Source organism: Nannobrachium achirus, assembly GCF_963921795.1.
Source record: "Nannobrachium achirus genome assembly, chromosome: 21".
Taxonomy (NCBI): Eukaryota; Metazoa; Chordata; class Actinopteri; order Myctophiformes; family Myctophidae; genus Nannobrachium; species Nannobrachium achirus.
Genome location: NC_137828.1, coordinates 14093602 through 14120264, shown reverse-complemented (window position 1 = coordinate 14120264; position 26663 = coordinate 14093602). Strand labels below are relative to the sequence as shown.

At 42.3% G+C, this 26663-nt stretch overlaps 1 protein-coding gene across 1 annotated transcript in view; it reads left to right on the top strand.

Annotated features, from left to right (window-relative positions):
• LOC308306457 (sodium channel protein type 3 subunit alpha-like) overlaps positions 1-26663 on the top strand; it is a 272091-nt gene that overhangs the window by 140876 nt on the left and 104552 nt on the right. The window lies entirely within an intron of this gene.

Here is a 26663-nt window from a genome sequence, read left to right as displayed (position 1 = left end):
TCAGTGTGAACTGACAATAAAGTATATCATATCATATCATATACTTTAAGTACAAATAAACATACAAGTAAGAGTAAAAAACTAAGGGGGTCGATTGACATGTACGATTCTCCTTCGATAACCTCTTGTCATGGGAAATAGATGGAGAGCCCTGCTGCTGCTGGCGAGCATTGGGAGAAGCCACAGACACGGCTAGTGTGAGAGCAGATGTGTGGTTAAATTGCATTTTAGGGAAGAAAATAGTAATCAGCCGACCTAAAAGTACTCTTCTTTTCAGTCTTCCTAGATATGGACTTGAGTAAAAGTACAATATTTGGCCTTAGAAATGTACCTCTTCTTCTTCTTTTCGTGTCTTAGAAGCAGTTATATGACAGTTTTTTTTTACACAGTCCTTTGCTTTGATATTGAACTCTGCAAGATCTTTTAAGCTGCACTGGTTGGGTAGTAGAGGGCAGACAAGGCAGTGCTGCATCCTATGGTCCTCTTCTCCACATTCACAGATGGTTGGGACGGTTTTGTAGCCCCATCTGACATGAGACTAAGGATGGGACGATACGCGACATTATCGTTTATTGTGATAAAACACACTCACGATTATCGTATCGGGGATATTTTGATTATCGCTATAATATCGTAAATCGCAATTTCTTTGGTCACAATATTCGTTATATGAAACTTTCATATCGTCCCATCCCTACATGAGACGGTCGCAATTATGTTATTTATACTTCAGTTTGTATTGTTTAGCTTGCCATGAGGTAGCACAAATTACGACGTTTTGTCACAACTTTGTCCTGGTGATGTGTGCATAGTTTTGTTATACATCTGGCAGTGGTGTAAAGTAACTAAATACATTTACTTAAGTACTGTACTTAAGTACAATGTTGAGGTATCTGTACCTTACTTGAGTATTACGAATTTTCAATACTTTTACTTCTACTCCACTACATCTGGGATCCAAATAATGTACTTTTACTCCACTACATTTATTTGAAAACTTTAGTTACTAGTTACTTTGCAGATATAAATTATGTTATCACAAAACATACATAAACCACTTTAGCCCTATTTTATACCTTGGCAATTTGAAAATAGCCGATCTACTTGCTCACAACGCGTTGTGACGTGTTGTGAGCTTGTAGATCTGCTATTTTCAAATATTTGGTACTTTTACTTTTGGTACTTTAAGTATATTTTGATGCCAATACTTTTGTACTTCTACTCAAGTACATTTTGAATTCCAGAACTTTTACTTGTATTTCTGTATTGCAGTATTGAAACTTTTAATTAAAGGAGCTATGGTCAACTTTTTCTTGAAAAACGCTAAAATGCTAAAATAAAAATAATGTTTCGAAAATATTTTATAAAAAAATAAGCTTCATACATGTGTTTCTATTCAAAAATGACCAAAGCGTAAAATAATGATAAAATAATCATTTTGGCCATTGTCAGACCGACACTTTGTTTACATTCTAGTCTATTCTTTGATAGTGTTAGACTAGGATGTAAACATTGTGTCTGCCCGACAATGGCCAAATTGATTATTTTATCATTAGTTTACGCTTTTTGTGGTCATTTTAGAATTTTTTTATAACATATTTTCGAAACATTATTTTTATTTTAGCATCCGTTTTTCAAGAAAAAGTTGACTGTAGCTCCTTTAAGTAAATAATGTGAGTACTTTTTCCAACACTGCATCCTGGCAGTTGCAGATAGTTATTGTGGCTCTGACTGCAAAGTCAGTGTTTCTGCCCGGGGTCGGTCGTGATGCTGGGTGATGGCGGTATTGGTCTTAATAGGTTTAAGACTCAAAACGTGATCCGGGGTCACGTGTTGAGAGATATAATGGCCGGCGGAGCTCGCCGTTCCCACAAGCTAAGCAAATTGATAAGAACGGAACAGAACGTAATCATCATCGCCATATTTAGTTTCTCTCGTGGTTGACATCATTCTGTTGGTAGGCCTCTACAGGCTTTGAGGGGTGGAGCAGAATGATTTGCAGATAGCGTTGACGTGATTTTAAATTATGACAACGTTCGGGCTGCTTTCTGTGAGCATTGATAATATAATTTACTAATAATAATCTCTCTTGTGTGTGTGTGTGTCTCTCTCTCTCTCTGTCTCTCTCTATCTCTGTCTCTCTCTCTCTCTCTCTCTCTCTCTCTCTCTCTCTCTCTCTCTCTGCCTCTCTCTATCTCTCTCTCTCTCTTTCTCTGTCTCTCTCTATCTCTGGCTCTCTCTCTCTCTCTCTCTCTCTCTCTCTCTCTCTCTCTGTCTCTCTCTATCTATGTCTGTCTGTCTCTCTCTCTCTCTCTCTGTCTCTCTCTGTCTTTCTCTATCTCTGTCTCTCTCTATCTCTGTCTCTCTCGCTCTTAATTTCAATTCAAATATGCGTTATTGGCATAATAGTCCAGAGGATTGAGACCAGATTTTAAGTGAATCGTTCACTTTTTCATAAAAGCGTGACATTTGGTACATTTTCAGATATGGAGCCATCGCAAAAACGCCCCCTGGTGGCCATGGCAGCCATTACCAAATAATGTATTTTGCATCATAACTGAACCAAACATGATAATACAGAATAGGTGATGTCTACACCTATGTTTTGAAGGCCAAGGATTCCATTGATATCATGTACTGTACAACATCATAAAATGTTCAGGTGAATAATTAATGGTCAATTCAGTGATGTCGTGTGGTAGTCCCGTGGTTTTGTCCAAACATTATTCACTTTTTCATAAAAGTATGAAACTTGATGCACTTGTACAGATTGGGGCCCCGAACATTTTCAAATATGGAGCCATCGCAAAAACGCCCCCTGGTGGCCATGGCAGCCATTTTAATATCCGCCATAACCAAATAATGTAGTTTGCGTCTTATTTCCTGAACCATACATGATAATACAGGATATGTGATGTCTACACCTATGTTTTGATGGTCAATGATTCCATTGATAACGTGTACAACATCATAAACTGTTCAGGTGCATGGTTAATTGTCAGTTCAGTGATATAATGAGGATTCAATGAAATAGCATAAATGAGATTATGCAGAATTACAATTCAAGCATATTTCATATAATTCCACATTCTGGGGCCTAATTTACTGTTATGTTAGTGTCCACCATAAGTATTTATTTTGGTTGACACATCTCAGTAGCTGTCCCTCTTGAGGAGCTGTCATTGTTATCTGCTGTGCTGCACTCTACCTGAAGAGGGATGGAGCAAATAACCCCAACTAAAACAACTCGAAAGAGCAGTGTACCAAGAAGGAAACTGTTGGGGACAAGCACTTGAGGTGGCACCAGAAATGCCATCTCCAACAGACTGAGATTGGATGAACCCACATGATCCATCCTTAGCTCTTAAGTTGTGGCTGCAAGAAAGGCTCCAGGGGCATTGCAAATGCAAAAAAGACTCCTTGAAGTACACTGCATTGTACCAATGTGAAGGAGGCTGCGAAGGAGACAGTGAAGAATAGATTCCTCGTCATCAACAACAACGACAACAATCAATCTATCAGTCAAACAAAAAACATGTTCATGAACAAAACACTCATGAAATCAATTAGCCTACTATCAAAAAAGATGTACTTAAGAAATCTATCGGACGCGGACCCCCGCCACTGCAGCCCGCTAAAAAGTCTGTAAGCGACCGGAAGAGACGGGGCCGGTTTTGATAGTAACTGCGACCTGACGGTCACAATTAATTCTTAGTAAAAGTTCAAAAGTATTAAGAATCTAAAGTAATGTACAAGTAACTATATAGCTTTAATAGTGCAAAGAAACAAAACAGACCCCAAAATTAATTTGTCCCAGTAGTATTGCATGTCTAGCTTACATGTCCAAATAGTTTGTGGCTGTCGGAATTACTTTCAAGTAGTTAGTTCAGCTATACTTTTTTCACTTGGGCAGGGTAGGGTAGCTTGAGAAAATTTGCATTGCTACATTTTCAGTGACACATCAACAGGGAGCACAACATGAGTCATGCCATCTCCCTCCTTTTGTATTCTGAGTCCTTTATACCAAAAAAAGAATTCTCCATCTCATCCATTAGTGTTTACACCGTAATGTGTTTCACCCAAATGCCCAATAACTCAATGTGATGATGACTCATTTTTGTATAAGAAATGGATCGCACATAGCCTAATGGCTTTATTGCGTCTTAGGATGAGAAACAGACATTTCGGGCTATCCAGCCTTCTTCAGTGTATTCCCAAATAATGGTTCATGAAACACATTAGAGCCTGTGCCCGTCATCAGCCTGGCACTCATACAAACATATAGCACTTCAGAACCATGTCATCCTGCCCCACTACTCTTCTCACAAAGACACTTCCGTCCCAGGCAGGAACCCGCACACAGAACACACTGAAATGCATACCTCCTCTTTTCTCTAATAAGGTCTGGCACAGACAAATCCTCTCAAACATCAAAATGTATGAAGCAGTCAGTATGGTCTTCTGGTCTACCTGTACAAGTGTACCAAGTTTCATACCTTTATGAAAAAGTAAAAACATTTTTGACAAAACCATGGGACTACCTCACACGTCACAACATCACTAATTGACCATTAACTATTCACCTGAAAATTTTATGATGTACATGATATCAATGGAATCATTTACCATCAAAACATAGGTGTAGATATCACATATTCTGTATTATCATGCTTGGTTCAGGAGTTATGATGCAAAATACATTAATTGGTAATGGCGGAAATTAAAATGGCCACCATGGCCACCAGGGGGCGTTTTTGGAATGGCTCCATATCTGAAAATGTTCAGGGCCCCAAACTGTACTAGTGTACCAAGTTTCACGCTTTTATGAAAAAGTGAACGTTTTCGTCTCAATCCTCCGGACTATAACAAGCATTCTTATATTGCCAAAGCATTACATACAGTATGATACAAAATATTTCTCTCTCTCTCTCTCTCTCTCTCTCTCTCTCTCTCTCTCTCTCTCTCTCTCTCTCTCTCCAATGTAATTCAATTCAAAGGAGCTTTAATAGAATAACACTGAAAATGACCATGCGTTTGCTTTAAGTCGTTTCATATAAACACAGCCAGTGGTCACTGTAAATATCCTTACACCTGAATGTGACAGAGTCTTCATTATTTTACCAGAAACCCACCAAAACACAAGTTGGGTGACCTCTACTCCTTATTTCTTATGCAAATGATCTCATTAACTGTTGGATGTAGCTGGTCAAAGTATGGTGGAGGAGCGGGCAGCTGATCTGTTGGGGTCGATTGACATGTACGATTCTCCTTCGATAACCTCTTGTCATGGGAAATAGATGGAGAGCCCTGCTGCTGCTGGCGAGCATTGGGGGAAGCCACAGACACGGCTAGTGTGAGAGCAGATGTGTGGTGGCCATGGCAGCCATTACCAAATAATGTATTTTGCATCATAACTGAACCAAACATGATAATACAGAATAGGTGATGTCTACACCTATGTTTTGAAGGCCAAGGATTCCATTGATATCATATACAACATCATAAAATGTTCAGGTGAATAATTAATGGTCAATTCAGTGATGTTGTGTGGTAGTCCCGTGGTTTTGTCCAAACATTATTCACTTTTTCATAAAAGTATGAAACTTGATGCACTTGTACAGATTGGGGCCCCGAACATTTTCAAATATGGAGCCATCGCAAAAACGCCCCCTGGTGGCCATGGCAGCCATTTTAATATCCGCCATAACCAAATAATGTAGTTTGCGTCTTATTTCCTGAACCATACATGATAATACAGGATATGTGATGTCTACACCTATGTTTTGATGGTCAAGGATTCCATTGATAACGTGTACAACATCATAAACTGTTCAGGTGCATGGTTAATTGTCAGTTCAGTGATATAATGAGGATTCAATGAAATAGCATAAATGAGATTATGCAGAATTACATTTCAAGCATATTTCGTATAATTCCACATTCTGGGGCCTAATTTACTGTTATGTTAGTGTCCACCATAAGTATTTATTTTTGTTGACACATCTCATTAGCTGTCCCTCTTGAGGAGCTGTCATTGTTATCTGCTGTGCTGCACTCTACCTGAAGAGGGATGGAGCAAATACCCCCAACTAAAACAACTCGAAAGAGCAGTGTACCAAGAAGGAAACTGTTGGGGACAAGCACTTGAGGTGGCACCAGAAATGCCATCTCCAACAGACTGAGATTGGATGAACCCACATGATCCATCCTTAGCTCTTAAGTTGTGGCTGCAAGAAAGGCTTCCAGGGGCATTGCAAATGCAAAAAAGACTCCTTGAAGTACACTGCATTGTACCAATGTGAAGGAGGCTGCGAAGGAGACAGTGAAGAATAGATTCCTCGTCATCAACAACAACGACAACAATCAATCTATCAGTCAAACAAAAAACATGTTCATGAAAAAAACACTCATGAAATCAATTAGCCTACTATCAAAAAAGATGTACTTAAAGGAGTGGCGACACCGGCCGAAATTTAACATTATGATACAGTAGGTCACGTGGTGTTTCTTCAAACAGTCTGAAAAGGAGGCGGGCCGTATCAGTTAGTAGTGAATGTATACTTCGTCCGTCGTGCGGTGCCGCGCAATGTATACTTCGTCCGTCGTGCGGTGCCGCACACATAGTGATGATGCCTATTGCTGCTACATTGCTACATTTTCAGTGACACATCAACAGGGAGCACAACATGAGTCATGCCATCTCCCTCCTTTTGTAATCTGAGTCCTTTATACCAAAAAAAGAATTCTCCATCTCATCCATTAGTTTTTACACCGTAATGTGTTTCACCCAAATGCCCAATAACTCAATGTGATGATGACTCATTTTTGTATAATAAATGGATCGCACATAGCCTAATGGCTTTATTGCGTCTTAGGATGAGAAACAGACATTTCGGGCTATCCAGCCTTCTTCAGTGTATTCCCAAATAATGGTTCATGAAACACATTAGAGCCTGTGCCCGTCATCAGCCTGGCACTCATACAAACATATAGCACTTCAGAACCATGTCATCCTGCCCCACTACTCTTCTCACAAAGACACTTCCGTCCCAGGCAGGAACCCGCACAGAACACACTGAAATGCATACCTCCTCTTTTCTCTAATAAGGTCTGGCACAGACAAATCCTCTCAAACATCAAAATGTATGAAGCAGTCAGTATGGTCTTCTCGTCTACCTGTACAAGTATACCAAGTTTCATACCTTTATGAAAAAGTAAAAACATTTTTGACAAAACCATGGGACTACCTCACACGTCACAACATCACTAATTGACCATTAACTATTCACCTGAAAATGTTATGATGTACATGATATCAATGGAATCATTTACCATCAAAACATAGGTGTAGATATCACATATTCTGTATTATCATGCTTGGTTCAGGAGTTATGATGCAAAATACATTAATTGGTAATGGCGGAAATTAAAATGGCCACCATGGCCACCAGGGGGCGTTTTTGGAATGGCTCCATATCTGAAAATGTTCAGGGCCCCAAACTGTACTAGTGTACCAAGTTTCACGCTTTTATGAAAAAGTGAACGATTTTCGTCTCAATCCTCCGGACTATAACAAGCATTCTTATATTGCCAAAGCATTACATACAGTATGATACAAAATATTTCTCTCTCTCTCTCTCTCTCTCTCTCTCTCTCACTCTCTCTCGCTCTCGCTCTCGCTCTCTCTCTCTCTCTCCAATGTAATTCAATTCAAAGGAGCTTTAATAGAATAACACTGAAAATGACCATGCGTTTGCTTTAAAGTTAAATCTCAATTTTTTTAAGTAAAAAATGACTGGAGCATTTTATTTAATTGCAATACTATATGCGAGATGAATGGTATTGATAGTATTGTCTAAATAAAAGGGTTTTCTAAAAGTCAAAAAGTCTCTCTCTCTCTCTCTCTCTCTCTCTCTCTCTCTCTCGTGCGCATGTGTGTGTGAGCGGGAGCGTGGTGTGGAGGGGGTGAATCCACGGAGTGAGTGTACCTTTTTTCTATCTTTTCTATGCTTTTCTGTCTTGTGTTCAGTTTGTAGGTTTATTCACTATTGTTTAGTGTTTAAACCCGTGTTGGTTGCGGGGTTGTGGGACGGCTGTGCGCCGCAGCAGCAGACGCTGCTGTCGGCGTCATGCAGTTCACAACACTCACAAGGAAACATGGCTTTAAGATCTCGCCAAGTTTTCCGTGCTCCGTGGAGGAGTGTAGTGTAGCGGTAGCGGCCGCGGTGGGGTCCGCGAGCGTTAAATCTGCTGCCAGAATGAATGGTGGCGTGGTGATCTTTGTGGATGAGGTGGATAAAGCGAACGTTGTCATTACAAACGGTTTAGTAGTAAAGGACACGTTTGTGTCGGTAACGCCCCTCACTACACCAGCAAAGAAAGTTTTGCTGTCAAACGTACCCCCTTTCATAGACGACGAGATGATTATCAAAGAGTTGTCTAGGTTTGGGAAAGTAGTGTCGCCCATTAAGAAGCTGCCCTCGGGCTGTAAATCACCTGCATTGAAACATGTCGTCTCCCACAGGAGAATGCTATACATGGTCATGACTGATAGGAACCAAGAGCTTACTATTGCTTTCAAGCTGAAAGTTGATGGTTTTGATTACACAATTTATGCAACAACAGAGAATATGAAATGTTTTGGCTGTGGAGAGGACACACATTTGGTCAGGTCCTGCCCTGAGAGGGACATTGCTGCAGCTGGGACTAGTGTTGGTAAAAAGGAGAGGGGGAAGAATCCATGGGGGCAGGGGGGCACGGGGCAAGCAGGTGGAACTGGGGGAGAGGAAGGTGGGGGGGATGGAGAGAAGGTGCCTAGTGCTGCTGAACCTGAGGCAAGTCAAGAGAGCGTTATTTGTACTCAAGAGGACAGTACTCCCACTGCTAGTCAGGTGGAGGTGGGAGGAGGTCTGGTTGTTGAGGTTGATATGGGAGAGGAGGAGGAGAAGTTAAAGGCAGGGAGACAGAAAAGAAAGGCCAACAGTTCAGATGGGTCACAAGCCAAAAAGTTGACAGCCGAAGAAAAACAAAACGATTCTGAATCAGATTGTTGGGAAAATGATGATAAAGGGTGTTATGAGCTGTCGGAAATGAAGCAATTTCTACAGAAAACGAAAAATGAAAGAATTTTGAAAAATGAAAAACATTTCCCTGGTAAACTGAAGTTTGTGAAATCAGCTAAATTAAATATGAAGAAAAAAGGAAAATGGGCTCTCACTGAACAGGAGATTAGCAGATTGAAAAAAAAAGATTACAAAGGTTAGGCAAGAGTTGAATGATGACACTGTTAAACAGACAGCTTAATGTTTCTTGTTATGTTTATGTATTGTTTGGTGCTGTGGTGTGGCTCCTTCTCTGCACTGAGTCCTCTTTTTCATTTAGCTTTGGTTTTAATGGACATGAAGGTGATATATGGGCAATGCTTGACTGGACAATGGTGCAGACCGCTACATGCCTGTACTGTTTTGAGGAAGAGCCTCTGGTTGGAGGGGCCAGGATGGACTCATAAAGCAGTCCAACATCAGACTTCACTCAGTGACTCTGTGCCATGGGCCACTGGAGTGGATATTGCAAAAGCAAAGAGACTGTTGGATGTAGCTGGTCAAAGTATGGTGGAGGAGCGGGCAGCTGATCTGTTGGGGTCGCTAAGATCAGCGTGCTGTATGGACGTCTCTTTGATGGTGGAGGAGTGGGCAGCTGATCTGTTGGGGTCGCTAAGATCAGTTTGCTGTGTGGGCTGCTCTTTGATGGTGGAGGAGCGGGCAGCTGATCTGTTGGGGTCGCTAAGATCAGCGTGCTGTATGGACGTCTCTTTGATGGTGGAGGAGTGGGCAGCTGATCTGTTGGGGTCGCTAAGATCAGCGTGCTGTATGGACGTCTCTTTGATGGTGGAGGAGTGGGCAGCTGATCTGTTGGGGTCGCTAAGATCAGCGTGCTGTATGGACGTCTCTTTGATGGTGGAGGAGTGAGCAGCTGATCTGTTGGGGTCGCTAAGATCAGCGTGCTGTATGGACGTCTCTTTGATGGTGGAGGAGCGAGCAGCTGATCTGTTGGGGTCGCTAAGATCAGTTTGCTGTGTGGGCTGCTCTTTGATGGTGGAGGAGCGAGGGCAGCTGATCTGTTGGGGTCGCTAAGATCAGTTTGCTGTGTGGGCTGCTCTTTGAGACAATGGACTAGAACGCTGTCTAGGGATGATACGGAACTTGTAAGGAGTTCAGATGGGGAGGACCTTTTCCCTGAGTTGGAAAAGTGTTTTGACTCAAAAGGCTACTCTGAAAACCTGATAGAACTAAGACAGCATCAAAGCATTGCCATGCACTGTAATGTTGCAAGTTTGTGGTGTCCAGGACATTATTGGAACCGGGCTGGGTGTGGAGGGAGCTTAGAGGTCCCAGTGTTGAACAATTTGTACCCTGTCTTTTATTTGAACTGTATAAGGAAAAAAAAAAAAGGAAAAATGTAAAATCTCTTGTTTTTAAGTAAAAAAATGACTGGAGCATTTTGTTTAATTGCAATACTATATGCGAGATGAATGGTATTGATAGTATTGTCTAAATAAAAGGGATTTTTAAAAGTCAAAAAGTCTCTCTCTCTCTCTCTCTCTCTCTCTCTCTCTCTCTCTCTCTCTCACTCACTCACTCACTCACTCACTCACTCACTCACTCTCTCTCTCTCTCTCTCTCTCTCTCTCTCTCTCTCTCTCTCTCTCTCTCTCTCTCTCTCTCTGTCTCTGTCTCTGTCTCTGTCTCTATAGCCTGCAGACAATCTCCTTGTAAATGGATGGTGCAATTCACACAACTATTCATACAATGAGCACGCACGCACACGCACACGCACACACACACACACACACACACACACACACGCGCGTGTCGTCGTCTCGGTATGGAGGTTGAATGCCTGAGGCATTGCATTATGGTCCAGCGGAATGTGTGTGTGTGTGTGTGTGTGTGTGTGTGTGTGTGTGTGTGTGTGTGTGTGTGTGTGTGTGTGTGTGTGTGTGTGTGTGTGTGTGCGTGCGCGCATGCGTGTGTGGCAGGCGTGCGTGCGTGTCACATGTTGTGTGATATGCATGCTAGTCTTCATAATCGTTGCTGTCGTTTCAGAAACCAGCTTGTATCTCCATATATGGACGTTTTCGGCTGGGAACACATGAGGTTTATCCAACCGACTTGCAGGCCTGATCTGCTACTTTCAAATAACCAGTGTCTAGATTTAAGCTAGCGAAAACAGCCGATTTACAAGCACACAACGTCTCGCGGTGCGAGGCGTTGTGTGCTTGTAGATCTGCTGTTTTCACTACTTTTGTGCGACGGCCTTGTATGATGACGCAGGGCTTTACTTTGCGAAAAAACGTACACACGTGAAACTTGGAGCTACGAGGTTTCTGCTCGACAGTGACGATATAGAGAACCCAAAGTTTGTCATGACTGCCACTAGAGGCCGCTATCTCTCTGGGCCACAGAGTTAAGCGGGTTGCACACTACTGCAGTTTTTTCTTTCCGTTTCGGAAATCCGAAATCCGCAAAAAAAACTTTTTTAAGGCCAAGGAGAGAGAGAGAGCAAGGGACCCAGTGGCGACAGTTGCGAAAATCGGAAAAAATCAACACTGGTCCGAAAATGAATTAAAAACGGGCAGCAGTGTGCAAACATTATTGACATATCGTGAGGTCGATTTTTGAGCGGTGGTACAAGTTTTTGAACTGTAGGTTTTTTACTATGCGTGTATGTAGCCTGAGCATGAGCTGCAATACCGCTGGTGACCAAGTGGCGCTGTTTGTCACACATGCACACACACACACACGCACGAATGCACACGCATTCTCAGGTCTCAGGTTAAATATTTATTATGCGATTAAACATGCATGCGATTAATTTTGAGACGCGTTTTGAGATTGTAGATCTGCTATTTTTGCAATTTTTGAATTGGAATCCTAAATACATTTTTGCTATTCTTGAATTGGAATCCTGAAAAGTAACATTTGTATTTAATTTCAAATGCATTTATATGTTGTTATGTTAAAGGTGATACACCATGCATTTAAAAAGTATTTGTCATATTGTTTATGTCCCAAAAACGTTTTTCAAAAGGTTTGAGGCTAAATTACCACTCCTGAATAGAGCCTCTCTCATTTTTGAATAGCTCTCAGAGCATTTTCAGCTGCAGTACCACCTTTGGCCTGAACTGCGCCACCCTCCCCCCAAAAATCTTTTTTTTTTTTTTTTTTTTTTATGTTTTGAAAAAAAAAATGACAAAACAATATATATATATATATTTCTTCAAAAACGGCCGTCACTGACAGCAGCAAATCTGGACAGCCTGTTTTGAGAACCCGTGGGATGCTTTTAACCTCCGCCTTCCCAAAACCAGAGAAAGACACAACGGTCAGAAATGGGACTTTGTGAGGATAGAAGGTGCAGCTAGTGGGACCCCAAAAAAAGTTTTTAAAAAGAAGTGAAATTTCATGGTGTATCACCTTTAACTTTATGAACTTAAATACAAATGCATTGGACATGAAAAAGACTAGTGCTAGTCATTAAGCTACTAATGTAGTGTAGAAGTATGTAGAAGTAATAAAAGTGGGTCATGTTTGCATGTTTGGAATTGTAACAGCTGAAATCAAAATAGTCACTCGCACTGCAGTAACCAGAGGGCCACATTAAGTGAAGGTTGGGGCCGCATGTGGCCCCCGGGCCGCCAGTTGCCCATGTATGCTCTAATTAATTTGACTAGAAGCTCGGCCGCCCTTCTGCGTCCATTTTATGCCCATATATGGAGATCTCTGCAGACACAGTGCCGATTCCGGAAGACCCTGATGTCAGACAACAGCTCTGCATACAGAGAATCCAAACTTTTTGCGCTGGGTTCCGAAAAATTGCGTATCGGGTCAGGTCAAGGCCGGGCACTGCACTACCTGCTGCAGCAGGGAACACGCGCGCTGAATTTAAGCTGGTGGGACGAACGGTTCTCAAGATACGCGGATTACATACATACATACATATATACATACATACATACACACTCACAGAGATTTTTTGTTGACTCATGTGGCGTATGTGATGTCAGAGCCTTTTATGAAGTGATGTCACAATGAGTCAGCGCTTGCTCCGGAGCGGCCCGATGTCAGTCATCTCCGCATACGGAGATTCCAAACCTTTCGTGCCGCATCCGAAAAACTGTGTATCGGGTCGGGTCGAGGCCTAGCTAAGAACGTAGGCAAAGGTCTGAGCTATCTGCGTGCGAAATTTGGAGTCTGTAGCACCAACCATGTGCTGTCAGGGCTCTTTCATGCGATTCGGGCCAATTCGGATTCGCGTCCATTGACTTCAATTAGTAGTCAGGACTCTGCATATGGAGATTCCGAACCTTTCGCGTTGGTTCCGGAAAACCGCATATCGGGTCGGGTCGAGGCATAGCTAAGAACGTAGGCAAAGGTCTGAGCTATCTGCGTGCGAAATTTGGGGTCTGTAGAACCAACCATGTGCTGTCAGGACTCTTTCGTGCAATTCGGCCTCGGCTTCAATTAGTAGTCACGATTATTTTTCTAATCGATTTATTTTCACTAGTTTTGGTCCTGGAGTTAAAGGGACTGATTTTCACGCTTCATTATTAACAATGTTTTTTTTTTTGCTGGGGACCCAGTGGAGCCCCCTCATGGGCCCCACTTTTTTTAAACCACTGCTCTAAATAATGGAAAAGTATAAAGAAGAGGAAACAGGGCGTTTAAAGTGGAATATGGACAGCAAACAATGTGTTTATCCTTGCGCGGTCTCAGCAATCAAGCCGTTGTGCTTTGTAGTTACACAGCGGCTTTGCCGTGAAGTTTTGCCTGCTTAGTTGCAAGGAATAATACTTTTAGACGGCACCGCAAGATGAAGCATGGAGTGGGACCTTCAAAGTGTTTAGTTTCCACAAGACAGACACGAAATCTCTAGACCGAAGCACTTTGACCAGGTCCATGCTCACAGCAGCAGCAGCAGCGGGACTGTTTGTGTGACTTACTAATACACTGCTGCTGACTGATTGCCTGCGTGGTGGTATTATATTCACTCTCCAACATGAATAAAAGTTTAATAAGCATTTTATCCTTTAGGTGGGGAGAGTTTCTCTATTTGGACATTCTAGCTATAATGATGTATATCTGTCCGATATTGCAAAAAAGAATAATAATTAATAATCTAAAAAAATATAATCTTCATTCTCAAAATAAACAGAGGAGCCGGAAAGAATTTCCGAGGGGCCATTTTTGGCCCACGGGCCACCAGTTGCCGGCTTCTGGTCTAAGACATGTGAAGGGTTGTCCAGGGTGTTTTAGGGAAGGGAGAAGTGTCTTGGACAACCTTGTCCAAGGTTGTTTTTGGTTACGTCTAGGACGTGTGAAGCGATGTCCAGGGTGTTTTAGGGAAGGGGGAAGAGTCTGGGACGTGTGGAGCGTCGTCCAGGGTGTTTCAGGGAAGGAAGAAGAGTCTAGGACGTGTGGAGCGTCGTCCAGGGTGTTTCAGGGAAGGAAGAAGAGTCTAGGACGTGTGGAGCGTCGTCCAGGGTGTTTTATGGAAGGGAGAAGAGTCTGGGACATGTGGAGCATCGTCCAGGGTGTTTTAGAGACTGGAGAAGAGTCTGGGATGTTTGGAGCGTCGTCCAGGGGGTTTTAGAGAATGGAGAAGAGTCTGGGATGTGTGGAGCGTTGTCCATGGTGTTGTAGAGAATTGAAAAGACACAAGCCATGTTTCCATAAACTTATTCGAATTAGGGAAGCAAATTATCAGAAATACGCATTAAGACAAAGCGAATTTAGCATGTTTCCTTTTGCGGGTGTCATTCGAATTAGCGACGGTCGCATGAGTTGATCGATTTTTTGAGACCGAACCTGAGCACTGCACGTCTGACTGCTGTGACTCGGTCGCTGTCTAGTAGTGGGAAGAAGGGGTTATCAATCATCATGGCCCCAAATAACTTTTAAATGTCTTACAATTGGCGACGAGTGTCTTACGAAATTGACAAGAGTTCCTCTCAATACATAAAGCTATATAACCTCTCCATCATCGGCAATAGTCAGTCGTGTGTGTTCCCCACACTCCCGCGCCCCCACCGTTGCGCTCAGGTTCACCGGGAAAACTGAGGTCGCGTCGCTGCATAGTGCTCATCCTGCAAGTTTCAGCGTCCTCTGGAAGGTGGCCGATCTGGAAGCTCACAACGCGGCGCGGAGACGCGGATGTGAGCTGCTGTGAGCTGCTGTGAGCGGGGAAATCTCGCTTTTTTGACGTGTCAATTGTTCGGCGGCCCCCGACTTCGATGCGCCGATATTTCGACTATGGATCGCGAGATTCCGGCGCCGCTCTTTCGACGGCCCCTTTTTTCCAAAAAAACAGACGCCTATGTTTCGAATCTCAATTGTTCTACAAGCCAGCAGTTCGACAAGCCAATATTTCGGCAATGAAAAAAGCAAGTCTCTTCGGCAATTGTGTCAGACAGAGGAAACTTCTCGCATGAAGTCTGGCTCTGATGTGAAGGAATATTGGCATTCATAGCAGTGGCCATTGTCTTCATGTATGATAATTAATGGTCGGCCAGACTCGACAAAGCACACTGCACAGATCTCTGATGGGTTCCAAGGCCATGTATGTGCTAATTGGCAGGAACATACATTTATCCCGCCCCCTGTGGAATGCACCGTTCTGCACCTAATCATTCCCAAATGTGTGTGTACAGTGTCTACAGAATGCAATACTTTATTGACTAGCCCCTCCTTTATTTCCTCTGTAGCTTACTATTCAGTTATAATACTACAATAGCTGCAATGCTGATGCCCCCCAACCCCAACTAACAATCAAATATCCAACTGCTGCGTAAAGGCGCAGAATAGGTAAACAGAATAGGTACTATAGCCTACAACATATGCTATTTGCTTTAACCTATTAAACAATGCACAATGCGTCTCATATATAGATAGACGTTTCTTTTGTCTGCCTGATCACTGCAATAACACAACATATTGCCGAATCATAGGCTATTGTAGGTATTAGGTAAAAGGTAATAGTCATAAAGGTTAGAGTGATGACAGACAGACAGGCAATCGACATTTCAATTCAAATGAGCTTTATTGGCATGTGGAAACAGGGAGCGTTAGAGACAGAACAAACGTGGGCTTATGACTGCAGAACAAAGGTTTACATTTTAGTCAGGTTCACTATGTATTTTCGTTCAAAATTTGTGGGGATTAGTAAAACTATACATTTTTGGAATCTTCAGAGCATGGGGAATCCAAAAATCTTTGTTTGCATTTGCACAGAAACCTGCAAAGCTGCCATTTTGGACGTTCAAAATGGCCGACATAAAATACATAATTTGTGCTATCTTGGCTTCTAGACAACCTAGAAACGTAATTAAACATGCCAATCCTATGTTTTCTGGGTCAAGGAATCAAATGGGTGTAAAATATTCCGGACCCCCACCCCATTTCTGCGGGTTATCACTTTTGGGACCACCCAGAACAGTACGCCAGCCAGTTAATGTCCAATTTTCATAATATTAGAGTTGTTTTGTAGGTTTTAAAACATCCTGAGTTCGTTTATTACACTTTTAAAGCAGCCAGAATAACCTTTCTGACTTTTGGTTGGGGTCTTTCCTCACCTGGGACCCCCCAGACAGACCCCTGAGCCTGTCTCAGTAATCACTCTGCTCCTGCTCCAGAACAATGTTAAATTAGATCATAATTGAAGCATAGAAGTTGTTGTAGCTGGGCTTTGAAAACAAAAAGGAGCAGTAGCAAATACCAGGGGTCTTCCACAGGGGGTCCGGGACCCCTGGGAGGCCCTCAGAGTTACTACAGGGGGCCCGCCAAATCTTGATGGGATATTTTTTGAAACTTTTTTTTGAAACTTTTAACGTTTTTATGTATACTGATGGTTTATTAGTATTCTCAGTATTATTTATACATTTTTTTTGTGTTAGGCAATACAATACTGTAGTGCACATATGAATACTGAATATGGATACAGTATTAATATATATCGTAATATTAAAAATAATATTTCATAAAATAATTATGAAACATAATTTTTCTATCACGCTATTGTTTACAAGCGTGAGTTCTTGGCAGAGTTGCAATAAATGTTCATTACTGTGCATACATACTGTAAAATATGAATATTTACTAAAAATGACAAATTACCTTTTAATAGAATGCCTAAGCATTTAAGATTCCAGTACCAATCACATTGATTCAAAACACACAGAAAGAATGTCAATGTCCACACTTAAGGTTAAAATATGAAAAAGTGATTTATTATAAAAATCATAAAATGTACATTCAGACTAGCATAACTATGTCTGATTCTTCAAGCAAAAGATAGATAAATGGGTTCCTAGGGAAGTAGTAGGCATAGTATTTTAAAACCTGTCAAACTGTACAAAATAGATGGCAGGCTACTGTACATGTTATCCAGTGTTGCATATCGTTTCCCCAAAAACACATAAATCAAAACAATCACCAAAAGAAAAGAAATGAAAGAAATGAAATCATACAAAATCATTAAACATCTAATCTAATCCTACTCTGCCTTAGTTGCCATTGACACATGTAAAAACTTTGCCTTGCCTGCTTTCGTCACGTGTCTGAAGAAAGGAAACAGGAGGAAAGGACTGGTGGCTAGCTGGTTGCTAGCATGCGCTAGGTCGGCCATGTTGGCTGGGTGTCGTCACCATGAGGTCTGGCCATGCGGCTTGAGTGGAGGCGGCCATCTTCTTGGATGAGAGCTGGTGGGACAGGAAGTGAGGCGTGCACCCCCCCTCGGGCTGGAGAGGGGACACAGGAAGTTTCCTGCCCTGCTGCTGTCTCAGCTCCACACCCCTCTTGGAACCGTCTGGTTGGAGGAGAGAGCGCGCGTGCTCCAAATCTCCCTGTCTGGGTATCTGGCCTTCCGATGGAGGGAGAGATGGAGTACAGAGGACAGGCTTGTCCACTCTGTCGTTGATATTGTTGTCGTCGGAGTGGGAGAGATAGCGTGCCTCAATCCCACGGACTGGCAGTCCTGATGATGAGTCCGGCAGGACTCTATGTTGAGAGAGCTTTGGGCAGCTGAAATAGTCTCAGGGCCTGCTGTTCTGGTGTGGTCTGTTCAGTGCGTTTTCTCCAAGAGAGAGAGATGTGATCACCGGGGCATGACAGCCCCCGGTGGGTGAGTGGTCTTTAGCCCTACTGTTCTGTAGTTGTCTGTTCAGTGATTTTGGAAGAGAGAGAGGGAAAACCAGGAAGTCACTTATAAAGTGAGTAGGCGGGGCTTGTTCCTAAGCCCCGGAATGGGTGGGGTTGAGGCACAGTCTTTTCGGCAAACCCCCTTTCTTAGATGGAGTGAAATTAACCTTTTCCTGTTAACTTCTAAGGAACGAGATTTTCCTACATTTGACCAGATATTTGTAATCATCATTATTTTAGACATGTAGAGGTATCAAGCACCATTGTTTTATATCGTTCAGAGGGCAGATGGTTTAAAAAGTTAAATAACCAAAGAAATACATATTCGTACATGTTAAAATCAATGCATAGTTGATGTACATCATATTGGAATACAACCATGTAGTTTAATGTTGTAAAATGTCATTGCATCAAGCAGTTTTTAGCACATTCCATGGTTTCCCATTGTCTGTCCTCATTTCAGAGAGGCTGCATATTGCTGTGTGCACATGAAGAGAAGAGACCCTGGCAGGATGTCCCTTATCTTGATCGGCCACATACCAATAGGCAATAAAACATGGTCCTTGGTCCAGTTGAGGGTATGGTGTTTGGTTACATCCTGGAGTACCTAGCCCTCCTTTTGGAGAAAGTTGGTACATTCAACCCATTCAACCCAAGTCCCTATAGGGTCCATTTGGTTTGAATATGATACATAATTCCATATTTGGCTCTCATGCTACAGATCCCCCCTTTTGTCATCGAAGTCCGACAAAACGGAAGGTTGAAGTCACGACCTTTGGATGACAAAACAACGATGAGAGCAGTATATAGGACACAGATGGCAGTAATATTTACACATGTCAGATGGCAACTTTTATTGATCTTCACTAACTGATCTAGCATCACTGGGTACAACTGGAAAAAGATAGTTCTACATCATGGATTAACAATTCATGAAATGAAAACCATAAATCATAAAACATAAAGTAAAACCCCTTAACATGGATAACAGTAATAACACCTAGTTCAAATAAGGAGGCTTTTGTATCACCCAGTGAAATAGGCCTAATAGTATGGGGCCCTTAGAAATAGGATCAAGACAGGAAAGACAGGAAAAACAAAAACAAGAAAAATAATCAAACCAAAATCATAAACAAGCCTACTCGAAATGCCTGTGGAAAAGGTGTGTACATTCAACAGGTTTCTCCGGAGAGAGATAGTTATCAGGCATTACATAGTGTATGATTTTCTTATTGGGAGCTAAAGGTTCCTATCTATGTTTCAAAAAGCATATAAAAAATGAAAATATGAGATAACAAACAAACAGAAACAAAACAAAAAGTTGCAATCATACAGTACATAGGTGGAGGTCATTCCCACTTTTCCTAAGAGGGAAGGCAATCATGCTTATCGATATTGTTCTTTAAATGTGTTTGTCATTATAATTCTCTTCGTCCTAAATGCCTTAGCAAATATTAGTAGTTTAACAGGCCCATCTCCGTTGCGGCCTGTTATAGATATTGTCATGTATTTGTTAAGATTAAAACTTTGATTGGGTTTGACCGTCTGAGTATACGTTCTGTACTTGGTTATTTGTGATCCGAGCCTGCTTTCTAAGTACAAATATCAGTGGAGCTCACTCCCTTGACCTTGAGTTTGTCAAGGGAGGGCATCTGGTTCTGAGTATTTTGCGTCAGAAATGAACAGGTATAAGATTGTCCCATGGTGGATTAGGGAAAAACACAAGCACACAAGCATATCAATGAGAGGTGGTTTTGTAAATAGTGGTCTAGGAAGTCTGTGATCAGCAAACCGACTAGATTCTAACTACAATCCCGTGGGATTTGCTTCTATGAACATTTTGCCTCGGGTCTGGATGGATCAGATCCAGACACCGCTTACTAATTATCATGGGAGCAAACGGATTTATGGTATTCTTCCTATTGCAGGAAAAAAAACATAAAGAGAACAGGGCACACTTAGTATTGCCCAGGTGGGGCAAACCTAATGCAACTTAATGCACAGTGAATGCGCAACAATACTACATGTGCTTTATTGGGTTGAGCTATTATTTTGAAATAACCGCTGTGGTTTGAATGACCAACCAAACCCCCCTTTTTGCAAGGCGTCGATGTCCTACAGTGAGTCGTGGACCCCCCCTGTGCGGCTACTGCGTAGCAAACGCAGAGCAGAATAGGCAGCAGCAGCACACTCAAATAGATGAGCGTTGACATAAGGCGCCTTACCAAAAGGGGTGGGGTCTGCAGAGAACTAACGTCAGGGTTTGTGAACAGACAGACATATTGGGTGGGTTTCAAAACAACATATTCCGTGGCGAGATCGGTCGCCCTAGCCCTGGCAGGGGTATCGGTGTCAGCCTGCAGTCGTTGGAGGGAGACCTCCCTGTCCAACGTAGGTACTGTCTCGACCATGTGTCGACGTCCTCCCTTTAGAGAAACACACTTAACAAAGTCAGTCAAATCCACAGGATTTGGCCTGAGTAAGCTAGCGGTTAGGGCGAAACCCCCCTCTGAAAGGTTGAGTATAGGTTCAGACACATATATCAGGTGCTTCACAGCCATGTGCCCTACCTGAATGAGACACAATAAGGCCTGATGCATTTGAGTACCAGTCATAGCGTACGGTTGAATGGGGTGAGACAACATGTGCATTTCACGGTTGGCACTTTGTGCCCGGTGTTGCAGGTCAAGGAACAAACTCTGTGACATCACACTAATGTCCGCTGTCGTGTCCAACAGCGCTACGTGGGTTACTTCATGTTGTAACTTCACCGGGGGGAATAGCTTCCTATATGCGCTCTTTCGCTGGACTTTGGCTAACCTTTGGGTCTGCCTAGTGTCCGCAGAGGGCACGTGGGGCCTGCGAGTTCTACGCGGGAGCTGTTTCGTCTCACGGACGACCGGGTCACGTTGTGTTGCGAGTGTAACACTTTGAGCTATCGACGAGGCTAAGACAACGCAGACGGAAAGGGTGAGATCAGAAAGAAGGACCCCAGGGACGAAGTCCCATGCTGAGTTGTTGACAGCCCCTGCTTTAGTAAGGGCACTTGTCTCGTCATTGAAAACTATGGCAGGTCCCAGAAGGTTTGAGTGGTTTCTGACCTTTTTACCGTATACCTGCATGTCTTGCTTGTTCGCGTTGTGATCGCGGGCAAGAACCAACTCCTTATGCTTGACGGGTTTTAACTCGGCTGTTCGAAAACCGTTTTTACGCCCGTTGGGTAAGTGATGAGTGCAGTCGAGACGGGTGTAGTGTGAATCGGTGCAAAACATTACTCCCTTATTGCCGTGCGTGGAAGCGCACCAAAGAGCGATCAGTATGCTGGAAATCACCGCAACAAGTTTGAAACACAAAGGTCTCGCCGGCGTGTTATCTATCCATACCAATTCTACCTTCGCTTGGCGAGGAGGTTTGCTGTATGAACAGATGTCAACACACACCGTAGGCGAGTCTGTGCACGTGTTGCCTTTCAAACTCCGGTCCTTTTGGGTGACATTGTTTGCCCCAGCGTCTGCTAGGGTGTCAGTCACGCCGTTACACGCAGTGTCTGCGAGGGGGCCCTGGAGAAAGGGGCACACAAGAATTTGTTGCTGTTGGAGGACACCCCCCCCGTTCAACGGTGGCATTGGCTTGACTACGGGTGGGTGTTTCCACGTCAGAGCGTCACACTCCACAAAGTCAGTTAGATTTAACGAATCCTGCGCAGGTTTTTCAGTAGAGAGGGTGAATTCCTCCTCTGAGAAGGCAATTACAGATAGTAGTTGCAGTAGTAACAGGACATAGCCCAAGAGAAGTGGGAGGTATTCCATTTCAGACGCATACATTGGACGGATTGCAGCCATGTGTCTCATCTGAAAAGGACACGAGAGGGCATGAACCATCTGAGTACTAGCCTTAGTATAAGGCCGAACACTGGGGGATTGATACAACCCGTCGCCCTCTAGGTGGGCACGCTGTGCCCGGTATTGCAGGTCAAGAAACAAACTTTGAGACATCACACTACTGTCAGCTGCTCTGTCCAACAGCGACTCGTGGGCCCATTCGCATTGCGTTGCGAGTGACAAACCACTGGTTTGTGCTATTAACGAGGCTGTAACAGCTGTGATGTGTATGTATCTGTACCTGTCAATCACTTTAAGAGTGCATGCATTGTAATCAGTGCACAGAATGTGTTCTGTGCATGATGGTGTGTCCTGTACTGGTGGCACATTTTCGCGGTTCTCAGCTCCTGGGCTGTGAGCGGCCATCTGGGCTTGATTGCTGAGCGTTTCAAACGCAGTGTCGTCTCCGGAGAGACACAGAACCTCTTTCAAGGGACACTTATCTGTTACCTGCTGAGATTTAGGGTCATTAACTTTGGCAGCAAGCTCTGACAACAAAGCTGTTGCAGAAAGCATGGACAGTTGTCCAATATCAAGGGATTGAATTAGGCTTTTATCACTAGGCAAAGGGCTTTCCCGTGTCGTAGGACGGGTTGACAAGCTTCCCGACCGAAGTAAATTGGCCTCGTTCGTACTTCCGTCACTGAGACTCAGTTCGTGGAACGGGCTTAGACTACAGTCACGAGAGACCTCGCCGTCAGGCAAGGAAAAGCAGTTGTGATTGTGAGAGGAGGGCCTGCGGCATCTTCTCCTCTCTCGATCAGGATCGCTCTGTCTCTCTTGAAAAGTTATATCACCTTTCGCTATGAGTTGTAAAGCAAACAATTCAAGCTTGTTGCTGGGCCTCGGACGCTCCGTCTTAAAACCCTGGCAAGCCAGTTTTTTTAGAACCTGGTGAACCGTCCTGGAGTAAGGCCCCAAAATGGGTGGACCGTTAAAGTTAGCAGTCGTCGCTAAGGACTTGATCATCGAAACAAAAGCCTCCATGATTACAAGATAGGCGTTAGTTTGACCAACTACAGCTGGAATATCAAGGAGAAATAAGATCGAACCCTGATATTTAAAATAAAAATGTTTTATTCCAAGCGTTGTTTTTGGGTTTATATTCTTTTCCAAACTAATAGCACAACAATTCCTCTAGGTTCATCCAGAAAGTGAAATCAAATTCAACAGCTGTTTCTTACGATGCAAACTGTGAAAACTAATAAGTTCTGTAAATTATGAGTTTAAATAAAAATTCCTCAGTTAGTCTTATAAATTAAATTAATAATCCATATGACTAACGGGGCTTATAAGTAAAAATTCCCTTTTCTTTCAAAAAGAAAAATTTAAAGAATTTAATTGAAATTTAGATCTTAATTAGAATAATTGTTTTCAAATACTGGATAAAGCACAAAGTAAACAGAGCTTACTAACGACCCAATAGCAAGATAGGTGACTCCAAACCTCGAGAACAAAACTATTAAATAATAGAACAGATTAAACTGGGTTAAAAGAGATTAATCCAATGTAATCCTCTTTGACTGGGACGGTTGTTTGACTGAACAGACTAGACTGGACTCAATGGAAGAGTCCCATCCAGTTAATCAATCACTCAAGCGTGTCAGATAGAATTTATAGAAACCTAAGTTCGGAAACACACAAAATGCAAGGTACAGTTTTGGGGAAAAGAACTATAAACTCAAAATTAATGATCGCTTACCAGTGTTCAGCAGAACACTGGTTGGTCAGACGCTTAAAGAAAATGAAATACTGCTTCTAGCTAACTGATGGAACGCTCGCTATAGTTTGTTTGTTATGTAGATTACCCACTGTTAAAACAAATCTAGTGCAAATGGCTGGACAATGCTCAGCATGCAAGCAGACCATATAGCCCTCACCGTCATAAACTTACAGGCCTGCGTGCGAAGGACGCAGGAGAGACAGTTTTATTGTCTCTCTGTTTTGTAGTGTTGTTTATGCCTGGAGTAGGGAGGTGCCTTGGCCTGATGGGGAAAAGTTTTAAAACAGGTAATCAAATAACAAAGATGTACTGTAGGTCCAGTGTTTGTCAAAACTCATACACAGCCAAGCGTGCGTGTTTTGATGGAAGTTGGACGAATGAGCGAGAGAGATGGGTTCCTTCTGAGTTATGGCTAAAGCGTTTTCGTCAGATGGTCCAGACGAAATGAAAACGAATGGCTGATCTGACAGTAGGCGGACACAAAGTGTCCTTAATAGGTAAATGAAGGATAAAAGAAATAAAAACAATTGATTGGCGTAATTGCAGGATTTGACAAAGATATTTTCAAACCACGGTGACCGAGATAATGAATTAATTAATAAATTAGACTGGATTACAATAGGTTAATCCAATTTAGTCTTTATTGGCTGGAACGATTGTTTGTTTGATTGACTAAACTGGAGCATGAAAGAGCCCAAATCAGTGATCAATCAATCAACCGTGTCAGCTATATAATTTCTATAGGTCTCCGAGGTTAGAGAATATGCCAAAAATGTCTGACTTGTAGTCAGACCAAATATCCTAGTTTGGGAACTTGATATTAAATAAACCTAGTAGGTTTTAAGTGTTTGCTCTAGGCTTTCATCATTCTTCTTCAAGTAATAAAGAACACCCTTGTATTTCATCCAGAAAGTGACATTTAAATTTCAATCTTTTCAATTTTTAATGAAATTTGAAACTTAATTAAAATAATTGTCCTTGATAACTGATGAAACACAAAGGGCTTAAACCATTAGACCTATTGATAGGTTTGGCAAAAAATATTTTTCAAGCGTCGATGACCAAAGTGAATAAGTAATTAAAACAAATTAACTTGGATTAAACTTGATTAATCCAATTAATTCATCCAGTAGTTGGAAGAGTGTTTGCCTGACAAAGCTGAACCGGTTCATGTGAGACCGATTCAGTTATCAATCAAACAGTCGTGCCAATTTATAGAATTCACTAAGTCCTCGAGGCTGGGAGAATACAGCCAAACTGAATAGGGAGAGAGTAGATAAGATAAGAAAACAAACACTTTAAACGTTTTAAAACAAAGCTCACAGTTACAGCTTGATAGCTATATAGGTGCGTGGAGTTGTAAATTATGGTTGGGATATCCTTAATGTTACAACGTGGTACAAAGTCGAAAACGGGTTGAAAACCCAAAGATCTGAGGTGATGTTAAGACTGTCACACAGAGAAACCTTTTAATTGTCCTCTGGTCTGTGTATTGTGTATGGGAGGTGTTTAATTCTCACCAGAGAAGTGATAGCTGCGCGTAACGCTGAGTGTGAGAGAGAGGGAAGTCCCAAAGCATGTGAGACTCCACCCTCTATTCAAGATGGCGTCTTAGCCAAAATGGGACTCAAATGGGTCTATTTTGCCTGGCTCTTGGAGAGCCTAGTGAAAGTAACACCCACTAAGCACGTACACCCACACACGCGCGCACAGACACAGACACACACACACACACACACACACACACACACACACACACACGCACAGACACACAGCACTTGATCACAGGGCGAACACGCCCACACACACACACACACACACACACACACACACACACACACAGTTGTCCACGGAGTCCCGTGTCCAACGTCCCGCAGCTGTATATAACCTGCTTTGATTTAAGAATTGTGTTGGGATTTACAAGGCACAACGCTCCGGTTACTTTACTGTTTCGTAGAGTTTATCAGATACGCTATTAAATAATTCCCCTTCATACACAACGAACGATTTGGCTGTTATGAAGCGCTGAAAGTAGGACCAATTCTAAAAATCCTACTTTGTCGGAACACACAGTAGTTTTCTTCCAGTCAGTTTAAACGATAGTTTAATTTTGACGGGCGCACACTCACTTTAATTTAACTTAAAGTGGAAAGTGGCCCGGAATACCGACTACTTATGCTTAAATCAGGGTACATGTATGGAATGTAGCTATCATTACAAATGGTTACCACTGACTTTCAGGTGTTTCGACCCACCCCACACACATATACTGTACTCAATATGAGTACTGTACATGTACAGTATGAATTATTCAGAACCGTGGCCGCGACTCTGTCTAATCCATAAAGTAAAGATAAAGTACAGTATGACACTGACAATTAGTGCATTTGCTGTGGCTCGGTGCGATACTACTACAGTACGTCCAGCGTATATGTAATAGCCTCGACAGACACAGAAAATGGAAAATTACTTTCTGCTCATTTTGAACAAAATATGATTAATACTGGAAATCAGCTAAAATCCCGGATGATTTTTAGACCAAAAATCATTTTTTTTCAGAAATATGAAATTTATGAATTTTCATAAATTCATATCTACAGTATGTACAGTAATGGAACAAGACTCTGCCCCACGTTGGGCGCCAAATATGTAGTGCACATATGAATACTGAATATGGATACAGTATTAATATATATCGTAATATTAAAAATAATATTTCATAAAATAATTATGAAACATAATTTTTCTATCACGCTATTGTTTACAAGCGTGAGTTCTTGGCAGAGTTGCAATAAATGTTCATTACTGTGCATACATACTGTAAAATATGAATATTTACTAAAAATGACAAATTACCTTTTAATA